The 18,831-nt window shown below is 45.1% G+C and overlaps 1 long non-coding RNA gene across 1 annotated transcript; it reads left to right on the top strand.

The window, feature by feature from the left end:
* Nucleotides 1–12,161: 12,161 nt before the first annotated feature.
* LOC145396204 (uncharacterized) lies at nucleotides 12,162–18,336 on the top strand. The gene is made up of 3 exons (XR_013896742.1): nucleotides 12,162–12,244; nucleotides 16,988–17,101; nucleotides 18,298–18,336. It is a non-coding gene; the product is annotated as an uncharacterized LOC145396204 (long non-coding RNA).
* Nucleotides 18,337–18,831: the final 495 nt, after the last annotated feature.

Below are 18,831 nucleotides of genomic sequence, written 5' to 3'. Positions count from 1 at the left end.
CGAAAGAAATTACGCCACCAACAAAAGAGCATGCCTAGGCATCGTATGGGCACTGGAGCATCATCACTGACTATCAATCACTCCAACGGTTATGCCAGTCCAGCACCCACAATGCCCAGCTCATCAGATGGAGGGAAACCTTCGAAGAGTTTAACTACGAGATATCCTATCACCCCAGCAAGCTACACACCAATGCTGACGCCCTGTCCCGACTACCGATTAACTCCGTCCATGTTGAGCCCAACCTAGTACAACAGCGGTGCAATAAGTATTGCCTCCACTGGATATTGCCACAGGTATTCTCGAAGGTCCACCAACAAGGCAATCACCTGTTCACCCAGTCGGGGAATATAGTGCTTGACCCCAAAACCGCCCTCGACACAATGACCCACCTCCAATCAAATAACGGGATTCATCTCGGCACTAAGAAACTTTTGCAAGTATTCAACGATGCCTATTTGACGCCCGGCCCCTCCAACCTGCCCATGCAAGTCACCCAGGTCTTCCAAGCCTGTGCACTAGGCAAGGACATCACCCGCACATCTGGCCTGTCGGGAAGCATCAGCGCCCACAAGCCGTGACATCTGTTGTCTGTGGATGTAATGGGACCCCTACCACCAAAACCCAGCTACAAATATATCATCATCTTCGTGCACACATTCTCAAAGTTTCTCATCGCCTACCTGCCCAAGGAACACCACATCTTTGCCGTGGTTGATGCCCTCATCTGCCACGTCTTCCTGTACTTTGGCATTCCTCAGGCCCCGCACCCAGACAATGCCCCCGAGTTCACCAACGCAATATGGCAAAAACTCACCACCATCTTTGGCTACCACATCTCACACTCCTCCCGTTACTGGCCCCAGGGGAATGGAATATGTGAAAGGAGCCATCGCACCCTCCTCAAGCAGCTGCAGGCTTGAATAGAAGAGACAGAAAATGAGGATGGGCCAGCCCACGTTAAGACTGTGCAGTGGGGGATGAATTCCTGCCCAAAGGATGACAGCATCTCCCCTCTTGAACGGGTATTTGGGGCGATCCCCATCCTCCTACTGTTGCGACAGCGCCTACAGCCCCCTTCCATGTCCGCCACGTCTGACCCCCTTCACCACCTCAAGAGGCGATTGCACTGCTTGCAGAAGCATCAGGACGTATAACCAGATGTCACCTCCTCCAACCCATGCAAACCAGGTGATTCGGTAGTAGTGGCCAAACTACCAACACCCAACAAAGTCTCACCCCGGTTCGTGGAACCCTACACCATCACCCACGTCCCCAACTCCTACGAAATCACCATTGTAACCTTCACATACACCCATTCTCAACAAACACCTCCCCACAACACCACCTCCCTACCTCCGCCTGCCACCTCACCACCACCCGTCGCCCCAAGCTTCCCGTCAGAGTCATACACCTGTTACTTCACACCATCCTCCTCCCTACCTTTCTTTCCCACTCCCTCCCCTCCAGTGAGCTTCCCCACTACACCTCACACCTCAGACCCTGCCACCACACCTCTACTGCAAGTCCAGCCAGCTAGCCTCGGGACCTCCAGCCCACCCCCGGCCACCCCACTGCATCTCCAGCACCACACACCACCCGTGGCCACCACTACACCTGCACCATCTCCCACCCCTCTCCCCCCTCACTCCACAGGCCCCCCCAAACCATCCACCCACTCCAAAGCCACCACCTCTGCTGCCTCACCACCACACACCCGGACCACCTCAACAAGCCCCACCACCACACCGCGAGGTCGTGCTCCCCCCTCACCACCTACACCCACCCTCACCACTACCACCACCCGATCTGGCCATCTCTCGTGCCTGCCAGCCAGATACTCCACCACACTATCACCCACTCCCCCAGTCCCACCTACACCACCACGACAGCCCAATCCTACCCCCACATGCCCAACACATCCCACATAACATTTTCTCCACACCAGGCCCAGTGGAAACTCCCGCCAGCCCCACTCCCCAGGGAGAAGAGCTGCACCTACCCTCGGCGGCTGCATAAAACCCTGACCACCTCAACACTCGCCAGCATTCAGCTAGGGAGTACCGACCACCCACCACCACCAACTATGAAGGTAAGGCATATCACCTGGGCCCAAGCCCTCGGGAAGAAATGACGGATCTGTAGAATGCACCACCTCCTCCAGCTCCTCCAGGAGACAGCCCAGACCTCCACCTTCTACTTCACATATGCACACCACCGGGACCCAGACACAGCCACCCTCAACTGGACCACCCTCCTCAATCACCTCACACCAGCGCACAGTACCACCACCACGGACACCTACTACCTCCAGCCACAGGGATGTGACTTCTCCCCCCAAGATTGTGGTGAAATACCACCCGCAGTGAGACACAACCAAGACGTCATGACCCCCACCCAAGAGGAAGACCATGGAGGGGATTTGACAGCGCACGCGCTACCCAGGCAGTATGGGCCTATGTCCCATTCTACCTTGCGCCCTTGCACCCTTATTTCCTGCAACAGACCCAACCAGAAGTACTCAGTGCTAGGGCATTACCCTCCAGCTGGACCAGCCCTCGCCTGGTTCCGGGTGGGGCTGAATCCTCAGTCCCAGACAGTGCCCCAGTGATGGCCACTAGCCACAATAGTAGAGAGATGGCCACTAGTCGCTCTCCTCCTGTAGCTAACCTAGAGAGCTGGGCCTCGGTGACAGCCACTAGTTGCACCAGCAGGCAGGTGACAGCCACCAGCCACACTGAGCCTTCCGTCCCCTCACCTCAAAGGACCTCGGTGACGGCCATTAGCTGCACCAGTGAGCAAGTGATGACCACTAGCCGCACTAAGCCAACAGTTGACCCAGAGAACAAGGCCCCAGTGATGACAACTAGCCACGCCGGGAAACAGGCGACGGCCACTAGCCACGCCTCCCCTCAAAAGATCTTGGTGATGGTCACTAGCCACTCCTGTGGACTGGTGATGGCCATTAGCCGCATCTTGCCCTCTGTCCTGCTAAGAAGTCAGGCCCCCGTGACGGCCATTAACCGCACCAACAGGAGAGGGATGGCCACCAGCTGCCCTACTCCTGTTGCCCTTGGGCCCTCAATGACAACATCACTAGCTGTGTCAGGGAGAGACCAACCACCATCTGTCTCTCGCCCCCTGTGACTTCCCCTTCAGACATTCAGAGGATGTCTCTTGCTCAGCCCACCCTTCCTGTGGCCGAGTGGGACATCCTTCCTGTTCTCCCCACAGAGGCAGTCCCCAGGAGGAACTACCCTGTCTGGAGGAGGTTTGGCAAGACCCCATCGCGACCCTGGGAGTGAGAGCAGCCCAGCCAGTGCCCAGGCGAGACCACCCGCTGTCGGACTCGCAGAGGAGAGGATGTTGCAGCCCACACCTGACGGCGACCCGACCCGAGGGAGACTCCAGTCCTCACACTCCCCGAGGCGCCCCTCGGACCCTGGGACATGACCTCCCCAGCCCCAAAGGATGACGACCCTTTCTCCAGGGTGGGCACAAACAAGTGTGCCTCATCTCCCTCTTTGGTCCCAGCCCTAGGGACCAAACACCCCACAGAGGCCCTGCTAGAGAAGGGCCCCTCTCCACACTGCCCAGCAGCCCCTAGAAGACAACGTAGACCCTGAGAGCAGTCCCGAGCCCTCTAAGAGAAGGCACACCTGACGGGACCCATCCCACATCCGGCTGACACCTGTAGGAGCCCAGGACTTCAGCAGCCCTGTAGAAACCCTTCTGTCCCGAGACTGACTTTGTACCCAGACAATGTATTGTGCCTTTGTTATATCTATATTGTACCTAGTGGTTTGTGAATTTAAGATAATATTCGTGTAAGGTTGTTTGCCCAGAGTTTTTATGTCCTGTTCCTCTCATAGTGTACTCTAGTTCTGGTCTCGAAAGAAAACCCAGGATCAGCAGCTAGTGTTCTTAGGGCGAGGACTTGACCTAATAACACCTAGCATAATAACTAGTATTACTACCACTACTACCACAACCACTACTACCACTACTACTACTACTACCACCACCACCACTACCACTACTGTTACTACTACTACTATTACTACACGTCTCTCTCTCACACAGGCATCTGGGGTCTTCCTATACTGGGGAAACTGCCAGACTCCTCGACGTGTTTAGCCGAGCAGGTGAAGAAGTTGAGGCCAATTTACGGAGATATCATTACGTGAGTCGCTACACACCATCATTTTCCTCCTCCTCTTCTCTTCCTCATCCTCATCTTCATCCTCTTCCTCGTCCTTCTCTTCTTCATCCTTCTCTTCCTCTACCTCCTCATGCTCCTCCTCCTACTTGTCTTCGTCCTTCTCTTCGTCCTCATTCTTCTCTTTCTTCTATCTGTGTATCTGTCTACCTATCTATCTATCAATCTGTCTAGCTACACCCATGTTAACAAGCATTTGAAAGAAAGAAAGGCTGAAAGAACGAAAGAAAATGACTAAATAAAGGAATACAGAAAACGAAAATGTTATGTCCCCATCCCACACTGCCACAGGCTCCAAGAGCTGTAGTTCAGTATGGGAAGGACGTTGCCCAGTGAGTTGTTCTTCCTATGATCAGCCTACCAGTGTACAGGACACAAGATCAGCTCAGACATGTTAAAAAAAGCACTGGCTTCATAAGTTCACTGTCTTTATTTTCCAAATAATTACACTTTTCACTGTTCTTACAAGCACTGGAGCTATATAAACTTTACTAACTGCAATTTCACTTAATGCTTGACAACATTTCACTATTTTTCACAGGTACCGGTGATATGCAAACTTCAAGAACACTTCACTGTTTGCCAACAACACTTCACTATTCTCACAAATTCCGATGATATACAAACTTCACTGGCACTGCACTACATTTAGACTGAACTGAAAACTGCTTGAACGGACTCTAGTCTTTTCCCCATCTTTATATAAACTTGCGTTGTTCTAGAGTGTTCATTTACTAAAAAGTTCTCATGTATTCCCAAGGGAGCACGGTTACAACAGTTACCATCTCGGAGACATCCAAAACATCCCAGAGTTATCTTTTACTGCATAACACTCTAAGTTATGTAACATGCCAACTTAAATTAAATTACATTATTTAACAAACAATCACATAAATAAAACGTTAATAAGAAAAAGAGCATAAAAATTAATGTAGAACTTAGGAAATACCTACACTCACAAACAGCAGGCTAACCGGCAACTCTGACTTGTAACGGAACAATGGTACGGAAAATGTAGAGAAATTTCTTGACTACCTAACTAGCAAATCCCTCTTTTTAACTCTACCCCAGCTCCCTACTCCTTTGTTGTCGAGACAAAACTACACAATACAAACAAACATAAACATTAATCGTAATGTAACATCTAAAGATACACAAAATAATCCTTCAACTCATCAGGTCTTCTCCTATGCTGCTCCTCCACACAGTCCACTCCTTCAGGAAGGTCTTGGTCCACTTCCTGATGCACTTCTCTTGGGAAACACTCACCATCCTCTCGTACTTTAGCTCCTTGGTCCTCCTCAACATCCTCGGCTGCGGGAGAGCGCGATTCCTCAGAGACGTCCCAACTGTACTGTCCTGGCTCATGGTACTGCCACAGACGATTCACATGCATCACCTTTGGATAAGATTTCCAGCCTCCCCGAATCTGGCACGTTACATCTTATAGGTAGTCCAACACAGTGTAAGGCCTATTCCATGGGCTTTGCAGCTTCGGTGACTGTCCCTTCTTTTGCTGAGGATTGTATAACCAAACTCTGTCACCATCCTTCAAGCTCACCTCACATGCCTTGGCATCATACTTGAACTTCATCACTTCTCCTGAAAACTTAAACACTTGATGATGTACCTCAGCCAGCTTTTCCTGAAGATGCTTGGCATAGCTGCCGGTGTCTGTAGGTGGTCTTCCCATTAACAAGCCAACAGGTAAGCATAAATTGTGGGCCAACATCAGTTTTGCAGGTGTGTAGCCAGTAGACTCATGAGATGAAGACTGATATGCCATCAGCAATGCAGGTAATTTGTCGTCCCATTCTGATTGTCCCTCTATGCAGTACTTGGGCAGCTCCAGTCCCAGGATCCAATTGAATTTCTCCACCATCCCATCTGACTGTGGCCTTTGTGGAATTGTCCTGGTCTTCTTGATCCCCAGTAACTTGCAGCATTCACGGTACACAGCAGACTCGAAGTTTCTACCCTGGTCTGAATGTAGCCCTTGTGGCATCCCAAAATGACAAAAAAAATTGGCCAACCAACACCTGAGCAACAGTCGCAGCCTCTTGATCATGGATGGCATAGGTTTCCAGTTGCTTTGTAAAGTTGTCCATGAAGTCACATATACACTGGTTTCCTCTTTCAGTGAGTGGCAGAGGTTCAGCAATGACCACTACGACTCTTTCCATCGGTGGACCCACCTGGTACAGCTAAAGAGAGGTGCAACCACTTCTTGGGTCCTTTCTTGGCACAGCATACATCACAAGTTTGACACCACTCTTTAACATCCTGGCACATGCCAATCCAGTAGAACCTCTGTCACAGCCAGCTTAGAGTTATCTTCACTCCCAGGTGCCTGCTAGTGATTTGGTTATGAGGCACATCCAAGATCCCAGACCTCATTTGCTCTGCAACCACCAGTTGTCAGTACTTGCTGAGGCCATGAGGTATCTCCCATTGATGCTCCAGAAGTCCGTTGTACAAACGAAGAAGGTCCACTGACTGCAGTAGTTCTTGGTTGCAGGGCTTATCCTGGAACCTTCATCACAAGATGGTCGCACTGTACTCTGCTGCAGCCACTCTAGTACTGGTTGTAAATCTGCATCCTCCATCTGCATCCTCTTCAGGTCTTCTTCAACTGACGCTGGTCCTTTCACTGCAGTACAGCTGCATTTCTTACTAAGATTCACATTCCTACTACACTGCTTGTCGTCTGTTCCTCCATCTTCTCACACACTATTCATCAAGGTTCTCCTGTATTTCCTCAGTGGTGGGGCTTCTTGGGAAAAACTGGCTGGTTGTTGCCTCTTGTCACCAGCCTTCACTAATTTACCCTTATCCTTCTCATTTGGACACTCATAACTGAAGTGTCACACCACATTTCCATCACACATTTGTTGCAATCGGGGATTTCCTTGCACTGTTCCGTTCTTGCTCTTTCTTCCATTGTAACATTCCACCTTCTTTTGTCCCAGCTTCCCGTAGAACCAGCAACCTCCTCCAGTCTCCTCCTCTTCTCTCTTCCATTTGTTGCAATCCACTTTCCTATGTCCTAGTTTTTCACAGTACCAGCACCTTCCTTCAAAATTTTCCACTCCACGTACCTGTGTCTGGGTTGTGCCTGCTTCACTTGCACTCTCAGCTCTGCACTATCAAGAGCATCGATGAACTGGTCCCTCAGAAGAATAGCCAACAGGTTAGGTGCTGCTCCAGGATACGCCTTGTATGCCATACTCTCCAGGTCATGAGCAGGCTGCTGTAGGGATTCACCTTGAGCCTGTACATGGCTTCGGAATCTTTCTCTGTAAACCTCGGTCTAGTACATGATCCCATATCTGCACTCCAGCACTTCTACTAAGGACTGATAACTGTTCTTCTCCTCTACTGATATCTGGCCCAGAATTTCCATTGCGGTACCCTTAGGGCTAGTAGCAAACTGCACTGCCCTATTCTTATCACCCCCAACCATTTTGATCAGCAAGTAACTCAAACTGTGCCCGGTAAGCTTCTCAAGATACCTTACCATCAAATTCCTGAGGTTTCTTTTTAATTGGACCCTATTTTAGCCATGCACTTCACTGGTTTGGGGCTTAAAAACTGGTGCATCATAATTAAGGACCGGATGTAAAACTTTTGCATTCTGATTATTGAACTCTGTATTGCTTCCTTTAGATGCTTGGGATCCGTCAAGATTCACCATACACTGTCCATTCCTTTCATATGCCCCTTGTACACTAACCTGAGGCTCAGTAGTGCAATAATTCTCTACAGCCTCAATTTTCTCATTAATTATCTTCAAATGGTTGACTACATGCTTCAACTGATTACCTGCATTCTGTCTGCACTCCATCACTATTCCCTCACTAATCTTCAGCTGGTTGTCCACATGCGTTTGCACTCCATCACTATTCCCTCACTAATTGACTTAACTGGTCATCTACATGCTGTTTGCATTGGTCACATTATTGCTTACCTCATACTTCTGCTGCTGTAACTCAGCGTATTCCCACTCCTTCAATTGTTCCTGTTCTTCCTTCATTTCCCTCATGAAAGCATCTAGCTGTCCTTGCATCCTCAGTTGTAAGTCCCTCTGCTGCTCCTGTAATGCCTCTTGAAGGTGGTCATATCATTCTTTATGTTCTTCACTTTGTGCCTGAAATTGTTCTTTGATTTCTTCATTTTGTGCCTGTAATTGTCTTTTAAGTTCTTTTTGTCCTTCGTTCTGTGCCTGTAATTGTTCTTTGAGTTCTTTCTGTTCTTTGTTCTGTGGCTGTAATTATTGTTTATATTCTTTCTGTCCTTTGTCTGTGCCTGTAATTGTTCTTTGAGTACTTTCTGTCCATCGTTCCCTGCCTGTAGTTGTGCTTGTACAGGGTGACCCAGAAAACCCCCCACATTTCAAAGGTAAATAAAAAAAAATGGTTAAGGATAATCAAAATATTATTTTGCACACATGGAGCTTCTTTCAGTACAGTATTTATTCATCATGTTTTAAAGATGACATCCTCCAAATGGTGGCCGTCATTGTCTATACATGCTTGGAGGCGATTTCTGGAGGCTGCTATGGCTCGACGGGTCATATCGGGTGGAACAGCGGCCATCTCCTGCTGAACAGCAACCTTAAGGGCTTCAAGAGTTTGGGGTTGATGAATGTCTGGTTTCAGCAAGATGGAGCTATGGCACACACAGCTCGAAGATCATTGCAAGTGCTGAGGGAAATGTTTCCGGATCGGGTGATCTAGTTGCGTGGTGATGTTGGGTGGCCGGCCCGTTCCCCTGACCTCGCCCCTTGTGATTTTTTTCTGTGGGACTACCTTAAATCACGAGTGTATACTCATCGACCCCAAACTCTTGAAGCCCTTAAGGTTGCTGTTCAGCATGAGATAGCCGCTCTTCCACCCGACATGACCCGTGGAGCCATGGCAGCCTTCAGAAATCGCCTCCAAGTGTGTATAGACAATGATGGCCACCACTTGAAGGATGTCATCTTTAAAACATGGAAAATAAAAACTGAATTGAATGAAGTTTCATGTGTGCAAATAATATTTTGATTGTCTTTAACCATTTTTTTTTTTTCATTTACCTTTGAAATGTGGGAGGTTTTTCTGGGTCACCCTATATTAGCTTCATAATTACACCCAGCGATGCCTCCTCCTTTGCTGGCTGGGACTGTTGCCAGTACACCTCCTGCCTCCATGTCGAAGGTTAGACTCATTGCAGCCCTTAATAATCCACACTCCTAACACCAGTGTCACATTCCCTTCTCACACTGCCACAGGCTTCAACAGCAGTAGTTCAGTACAGTAAGGACATTGCCCAGTGAGTTGTTCTTCCAATGGTCAGTGTATAGGTACAGTACACAAGATCAGCTCAAGTGTCGTAAATAAACTCTGGCTTTTTAAGTTCACTGTCTTTATTTTCCAAATAATTACACTGAATGCTGTCTAACTTCACTTCACTATTCTCAGAAGCACTGGAGGTATATAAACTTTACTAACTGCAGTTTCACTTAATGCTTGACAACACTTCATTATTTTTCACAAGTACAGAATCTGATATACAATCTTCAAGAACACTTCACTGTTTGCCAACAACACCACTGTTTTCACAAGTACTGAAACTATACAAGCTTCACTGCACTGACACTGCACTACACTCAAACTGAACTGAAAACCGACTTTAACTCTAGTTTCTTCCCCATCGTTATATAAGCTTGCATTGTTCTACAGTGTTGTTTTGCTACAAAGCTCTTGTGTATTCCTGAGGGAGCGCAGTTACAACAGTTACCACCTCGGAGACATCCAAAACATGCCAGAGTTTTCGAACACTGCGTAACACTCTAAATTATTTAGTATAAAATCTTAAATTAAATTACAAAATTTAACTAAGTCACATAAATAAAACGTGGTTGAGAAAAAGAGCATTAAAAATTAATGTACAACTTACGAAATAAGTTCGTTCAGAAACAGTAGGGTAAGTGGCACCTCTGACTTGTAACGGAACTATGGTACAGAAAACGTCAAGAAACTTCTCGATTACCTAACTGGCAAAGCCCGCTTCTTAAAAAAAAAAAAGACTAAACAAATAAAAAAAAAAGACAATCCAATATGATCTCTCAACACAGCTGGTCACTCAATAGTTTCCTCTCCACACAGCTGGTCATTCAATAGTTTCCTCTCCACACAGCTGGTCACTGAAAAGTTTCCTATCCACACAGCTGGTCAATAGTTTCCTCTCCACACAGCTGGCCACTCACTCTCTCCCACAGATGGCGCATGGGCAGTCGGGTCAACGTCTTCTTGTGCAACTATGAGGTCATCAAGAGAGCGATGGCAAAGCTGGAGTTGTCAGACAGGCCAGACTTCCATACCTACGGTGTATTCGGCAGTGGCTCCATGCTGGGTGAGAGAGAGAGAGAGAGAGAGAGAGAGAGAGAGAGAGAGAGAGAGAGAGAGAGAGAAAGAGAGAGAAAACGAGCAGGCAGACAGACATTCAGGCAGACAGACAGACAGATAGATAGATGGATAGATAGATAGATGAATATATATACAACTAAACTTACATCCTCTACTGCAGGCATAACCTTTAGCAATGGGGCCCTGTGGCAGAAGAATCGTCGCTTTGCCCTTCATCAACTTCGGGACCTGGGCATGGGGAAGACTTGCTTCGAGGAGGTGATACAGAGGGAGGCAGGGTATCTGGTGCAAGACTATATGAAGCACACGGGCAAGGAACAACCACTCCCTCTCTCTCTGGGGGTGGCCATACTGAATATGGTGTAGAAGATGGTTGCTGGTGAGTTTAACACTAGAACAACGTTCACTGTATTTGCTGGACCCTCTAAAAGGCATGACTAAACTACAGGTCAATCAGAAATTTGAGAAATTTGGGTAAGGACTGAGGGAGGACATAGTGGCCACACAATCTCCTCCAGTCCATAAGCAGACCAAAAGTAGTCAGGCAGGGGCCCAGACGTTGCCAAGCTGAAAAACTACTCGCATTTGCCTCTGTTAAGTTATGTGTCTTTATTAGTCATATGTTATTGTGACATGTATGGAATATTTGTACTGAACATAAACTATACTCCTCGAAGCTCTGAACACGATTCACGTAAGAGTTGTAGTCCTACAGTATGACAATATAGGCGTAGTCTGGTTGACAAGCATTGGGTTGAATGTTGCAGGATACATAAACAGGGCCTAAAAAGATCCTCAAAAGAACCCTAAACAATGGTATGAAGAGGTTATCCTCGCCTAGCATCTTGTTAGACACAGAGAAGAATGCTGGAGCCGTCCAGGGTGCTCTACTCTGGACTAGTTCTCTGTTGGGATACAGCAGCTTGAATGACCAAAAGACCTTAAATGACAGAGACAAGAGTGACTGTAAGTTGACCCCTGCCGCTAACAGGGTATGGCAAATATGCAGTACTGTATGACAATAGCAATGGTACTGGTGCAGTAGTAGTAGTGATGGTGGTAAGAGTAGCAGTAGCTGTTGTGGTAGTAGTAGTAGTAGTAGTAGTAACAGCAGCAGAAGCAGAAGCTGTGGTAGTATATGAGTAGTAGTAGTGTGCATCACCACGAACTGCAGGGTCGTGTTCCTCCTCCTCTTCCTCCTCCTCCTCCTCATCATCATCATGATCATCATCATCATATCTCTTAGCTGTTCTTCCATCTTCTCAGTCCACCATTTCCTCATCAAACTTTGCTTCCACACTGTTTTTATTCTTTGCTCTTTCCTTCTGCTTTGCTCTTGCTCCACTTCATATTTGACATTCCCACATTTCTTTCTTTCCTGTTTTTCGCCCTTCCTCTCTTTCTTCCCCAGACATGCATTACGAAATGGATGACCCGCGAGGACAGGAAGCCGCTGAGTTAGTCTGCTCTACCGACGAATCTCTTGTAGGTGCAGTCTACCTTTTCAACCTCTTTCCATGGCTTCATAAAGTTGCCCCTCCCTTCTTCAAGAAAAAACTGGGCTACGATAAACTTCAGCAATGTGTGGGGAGATGCCTGGATATAGTTTCCGTAAGTATACATGAGGGTCGACTCTCGTATTGCGCCGCTTGGTGGGAGATACAGGTTAGAGCTGGAACTCTTTATTTTGTTTAATGCTCCAGGCTACAAAGAACCCAGGGAGTGTAGTCCAAAACCATAGAGAAAAGAACGTTTTGGGCTACACGGAACCCATTTTCAGAAAGGGTAGCCCAAAATGTAAAATAAAGAATTGAAGCTCTGTGTCTATCTCCCATCCAACATTTCCACTTGTATTGGATCATCTATATATTACATCTCCCTTGTCAATTCTTTAAGTTGTGGGAAAGGCTCCGTCTGCTGATGTGGGTGTGGGTGTGTGTTATCAATGTGCAATAAAATGCCATAACTAGTTATAGGTTGCATTTACTTGTAATAAAAGTAGCAGTGACTAGCATTCTTCATTCTCCTTCATCTTCTTCTTCTTCTCCTGTTCTTATTTTTCTTCTGCCTCCTCCTCCTCGTCCTCCTCGTCCTCCTCTTCATCTTCTTCTTGTGACGAAGATATGCTATGGACAGGATGTGGAGTTGCAACATTGTCTTTTTCTGCCATTAAGTTACGTGAAATAAATTGCAAAAGGATGAAACTCTGGACCAAGTTATCCCTCCCAGGCACGTTGACGCGAATAGCGTTCTTTGGCACATAGACCCACACTCACGCAAATCGCTTGAAGAAGCAGTAAAAACGCCATCAAAAGGAAAGTTTTTTGCTGATTTGTGTCAAATTTGGACGTGTTCTAGCAGGTGCATTCCTCTTCTGAGGTAAACCATTGGCATCATTGTAGAGCCTCCCAGGAGGCTGCCCATAGTGAGAAACCTTAGTCAATCACAAGGAGCCAGGCTGTGAGGCTGCGTCGCGTGTGCTGACCCTTTAAATCACATTAATTCTCCCTTTCCCACCCGAGTCAAAACCCCAGTGGACTGAGTGTGATAATATATTATTTCTGAGCACATTTTGAAATGATTTTGTCAATGGAACATAGATATATCTCTTGAGAAGAAATGGTGCCCATTATCAGTCATTAGGCCTAGTGGCAAGACCTGTGTTCACTGTAGCGGGGTTTTGCCACTCCGCCTCCTCTGGGCCCTATGCTGTGACTAAATATACGTATATAGAAAAGCCAGTGCCTAAACCGTGTAGTGTGTGAAAGCTATAGTGGCTTGCTTTGTGATATATTGGAACTAGCATATGTTAAGTATGCCATAGCCATAGTGTGGAATGAGGCAGGCATTATCTGTACGCTACATAACTCCTCACATGCTACATAACTCCTCATCTTCAAATCCCACAAGGTTCTTCAGGCCCCTCAACACCCCTGGAGGAAGTGAGTTTTCCGAATTTTGTTGATATATATATATATTGACCTATTATCAATATCCCTATATTTTTCACACAAATCACCATTTTCTCTTACATATTACACATATGACAGGAAGTACGCCTTCATTAGCAGTAACTAGAAAAAAGTAGTGTTCATGTCTAGTAGGTTATAACACTAAAAACAACCCTTCAAGATTTACAGTGTACATAAAAGTAAAAAAAAAAAAAAAACCTTTGGGAGCATAGTCTTCAGGCAAAGGGGGAGGGAAGACAGTGTTTTTTTTTTTTTCCTTGTTGTAAAAGTAAGTAGCTATCAGAAGAGTAATTTAGTTTTGTCGTGCTATTACTCGAGAACTATTGGACATATCGACTTTCTGTAAGAACCATGATAAAGAGCAGTGAATTCTATGTATGTTCATTACCAAAATATAAGTCTTTGGGAGCATATTTTGTAGGAAAAGGCGGGGGAACAGAGAGTGTTTTTTTCTCACGGTAAAAGTCAAAAGCACTTGGAGGAGTAAACTCACTTTGTCAGCCAATTGCTCGAAAACTATTGGACGTTTCGATTTTCTGTAAGAACCATGATAAAGAGCAGAAAATTCTACACATGTTCATTACCAAAATATAAGCCTTTGGAAGCATATTTTGTAGGAAAAGACGGGGGAACAGCGTGTTTTTTTTCTTGCTTGCTGTAAGTCAAAAGTGCTTGGAGTAATCTCACTTTGTCATCCAATTACTCGAAAACTATTAGACGTATCGATTTCATGTAAGAACCATGATAAAGAGAAGTAAATTCTACGTATGTACACAACATAACAATGTAGTATCTCTGATAAAAAGTCGTTGTTACGTAGGCGGGAATATAGCATTGATTGTGCGTCCATGATGAAAGTCACACATGGCCGTGAGTACCCAATCGTTTTTTGCGATTTGCTCGGAAACTATGAGATGTATCAAAAATCTGCGTGGACATGAGAAAGTTCATGAAATTCTACACAATACTATTGAATAAAAATATAAGGTGTGAGAAAAGTTTTGCAGAAAAGCTCCCTGTACAAAAAAGATAAAAACAAAAAATGGCTTTCAGTTGTTGGCTATTTTCTCAAAATCTACAAATTGTATCAAAACTGGATAATTCTCGTTTGAAAGCTGATGAAATTCTCTATCAAAACTTCTAATAATATTTGAACGATGGAAAGCATTCGAATGGTGAAGCTGGGAAGTGAAGCTGACATTGCAATATGTTTATTCAGGGCTGCCTATTGTAATTTTATTCGTGTCTTCCTGATTTTTTTTTTTTGTGCTTAACAGCTAGAACAAACATCGACGAGTGAGATGATATGGGTTTCATGGCAGTATATTGAGTTTGAGTGGCGAAAATAAGGCGAGAATACGTGCTTTCAGCGGCATGCGGGCAGGCTGGGCGGGCAGCCAGACGAGTAAAATCGTGTGCCAGGAAACTTATTGAAACTTACACTTGCGTGGGACGGTTAGAAAGAGAGAAAAATAAATAATACAATATCGAACTGGATAATGGTGGATGGACATATTAACCCCTAAACCGCGGGGTTGTTTTGGCGCTCCTTGCGTGTCCCGCAGGGATATTTGCGCTTTGAGAGACTCTCTAAAAATATTTGTCAAAAATCAATTATTACTCCTAGAATATTATAATTATGTATGCTTATGGCACATACCTTCAGCTTTCTTCTGGGATGTTTGTTGAGCCTTCGTCGAGTACTGTAGGAGTTGTGGAGACCTCTGAATTTGGGTAACGAAGTCTCCACTTTACACATCCCGACACTTCGTAATATGATTACCACAGCCTGATATTATCACTAGAAACACTATTCTATGATTTTCAAATAGTTTGGAATCCATACTCCAAAAAAAAACACTGTTATAGCAATGAAAATTATGAGCGAGTACCAGCTTCCCACTTGCGCTCGTTCGCTGCTGGTATTCTGTCATTTATTATTCATAAAAACACTCACACTTTATATTTCTATTACTATATAACACTTATATATATCTGCAGTCTTTATCCGTAAGTTTCCTTCAGTAATAGTAGTTTATTATCACTGTAGGCATTCAATTTCACTTTCAGTAAAATATGTAGTATTCATTTTCTCCTCCTATATACTAGTGTTGAGGGAGAATCTGTCACTTTCACTCGCTTTCAAAACTCATAGTATTCATACATGCTGCAGTGAAACTTTCACTTTCATTACTCCTAGTACATATACTCGTATTCTTATATTACTACTCATTTACATTTCTATTTACATTCTTTATTTTATTTACATTATTTACATTTCTATTTTATTTACACTGTCCTATGCACTGTCACTTGCAGTAACTTATAAAACTATTTTCCACTGTTCACTTTTATTTACATTCATTGCTTTTACTTGCTGTTTACACATTATTTCCATTTCCACTTGCACTGTTTTAGTCACCAGAAAGATCGTAGTCACTGTCCAACATTTTCATTGATAAATTAGCCAGTTCACGTTCCACAGCAGTCACTTAGCCCTTTACCCCTTTCCACACAAGGTTTAGTATGGGTAGAGGTCACAGGGCCCTTTGCATGGGGCTAAAAAGCGGCGGAATTGGACAGGCACGAATCCAACGTGGCTTCGCCTTAAAAGACGACAGTAAACTGAATGCTGTGGTGGCCTAGGGCCAGTGAAAGGCTGCCAATGTCAGCGTGGTGACATCTGCTAATATAAGAACTACGAAAACATTGGCAGGAAATCTAGGCAATACATAATAAATTAGGTAGTTCCAGGTAAATGTAAATATCAATTAGCCTTCTCCCTTCCTTCTTTATATATGTTTTTATTACGAGAATAGATTATACGGCATAATTCAAGAGGAAATAAACAGGGAAAATTAGCGAACGAATGCATATGAGGTGTCGTCAAGTGATAATTAGCCAATTTCAGGTGTATGGCACTATCACTTACCTTATTTCTTTTTTGTATATATTATTTTGTATAAGAATAGGGCATAGGGTTTATTTCAATGGATGAAATCAATGGAAATTTCCAAGAAAGATTTACTTACTGCAGCGCGGCCAGGCAGGCGAGAGGAGAGGGTAATGGAGGGGAGGTAGGGAGGGGAGTCAAGAACGGGGAGAAATGGCTAAATTGTCAACAATGGATGGGAGTACAGATGAGATTAGGGGTGCTGACTAGTGTTGGACATTGGCAGTACTGATAGATGATACAAGCCACCACTTGAAAGGCCGGGCAAATTCAAAATAACACAGAATCACAAATGTGACGCCCTGCGGTATGATCCCTTGTTCCCGAGTGACACTAAAGTGATGCCCTGCTGTTAAGGAGTTAACAGACAGGCAACTCAAGGACACATTAACAAGAACAGGCAACTCAGGGCATGGCATGGTGTTGCAGGAAGTGTTGAAGGATCATAAGGACACACTGGACCCATCTCACCCCAGGGACCTCATAGACCAGTACCTGATACAGATGGACCACAACAAGGGAGAGGCCACGGACGCTCCATACACAGGTGAGATTAAATCCCACAGGAGGCTTCGTGACACGTCTCCTTATGTGATTTATTTAAGAGTGAGACCACGGATGCTCCCTACACAGGTGAGGTTACAGCCAGTATTCTAGGTGGATTAAGGGAAACCTAAACCTCTTCCTGCACAATATAAAAGATGGTACATATATAATCCTATAACGATAGGTCAAAGGTCAAGGTCACAGGGCAAAGTCCACTTAAGTAATTTTTATTCTGTTTAGACCAAATTTTGTGGAAGGGTTGAGGATATGGCAAGAATTAATGGACTCAGTTTTGAGTATAATCAGTTAAAGATCAAAGTTACAGACCAGTGTCACAGAGCAAGGTCAACTCAAGCACTTTGGATCTAAACGGAACCAAACTTTTATTTATCTATTTATTACATCTTCAGAAATGGACCTACATGTAATGATGAGTGACTTACTGTTTGCTGGGCTCAAGGCTATGATATCCACACTGCGCTTAGACATCTTAGATTTTGCCAAGTGTAATACTTTAGCTAGGCTCAAATTCCAGATAAATAACTTTCTCACTTCAAATTGCCTTTTTCATTACTGGGTTTGCATGTAATGGTAACAAACTTGCAGTTTGCTGGGATCAGCACCACCATATCAAGATCAGTATTCTCGTTGGTTAAGGAAGCTCCATGACACCTCATCGTTAGTGATTGATTTTTGGATACGGCTGGTCAACATCAATTTGTATGTTAATTACGTTGAGTATGGTGGTATTGAAAAGACATAAGTGAAGCAGAAGAGGATGACATAGAGTATTAAGCAAAATAAGTTGCTTGGGAAGAGGTCTTGGGCAGCTGACTTAGCTGACGAGAAGATGGCCCCAACTTTCCTCTGAACAGTACCAGAATATTCTGCCTGCATTCCAACCACCGGATGTCCTTTTCATAGTTTTCAGAGCTGGATTTGGATATTATTGTTATCGATTTATTGTTTACTGGGATTGAGACTACCATATCCACTCTGCACTGGGCAGTACCAGAATATTCTGCCTACATTTAAGTCACTGGTTATCCATTTCATACTTTTCAGTGTTGGATTTAGGTGTTACGATAATCAGGTTTTTAGTCTGCCCAAACTGAGACCATCATAACCTCCTTTGGGCAGTACCAGAATATTCTGCTTACATTCAAATCGCTAATTATCATTTTTAATATTTTTCAGAACAGGATTTGCGTACTATGATTATTGACTTACTGGTCGCTGGGACTGACACCATTTTGTCCACTGTGCGCTGGGCTATCTTGTATTTAGCCAAGCACCCGGAGGTACAGGCAAGGGTCCAGAGGCAAATTGATCAAGAGGTCCCAAGAGACAGCCTTCTCTTCTACTACGAGAGGAACAAGTAAAAGAGTTTGGTGGTAGAATCTCACTGTCTGTCTGTCTGTCTCATAAGATTCCCAGTTCCAACTTTCCATATGACCGCCAGAGGGTCATGTAAGAACATTAATTTTGGTGGTACAACTATTCTCTCTCTCTCTCTCTCTCTCTCTCTCTCTCTCTCTCATGCACAGTTCTTTCTCTCTCTTCCTAGACTACCGTACCTGGAGGCAGTGATTCATGAGGTGCACCGTATTATCTCTCTGGCACCTTTTGCCGTCCCTCACACTGCCTCTGCAGACACCATGCTGGACGGGTACCTCATTCCCAAGGTTGGTGTCCGTGATTCGAATCCATGAGATGCATATTCTAGGAAAC

This window comes from Coenobita brevimanus, chromosome 35, assembly GCF_032717465.1.
Source record: "Coenobita brevimanus isolate Jiangsu-jjx chromosome 35, ASM3271746v2, whole genome shotgun sequence".
Classification (NCBI taxonomy): domain Eukaryota; kingdom Metazoa; phylum Arthropoda; class Malacostraca; order Decapoda; family Coenobitidae; genus Coenobita; species Coenobita brevimanus.
Note: the sequence above shows the minus strand (reverse complement) of the source record. Positions and strands in the feature narration are given on the sequence as shown.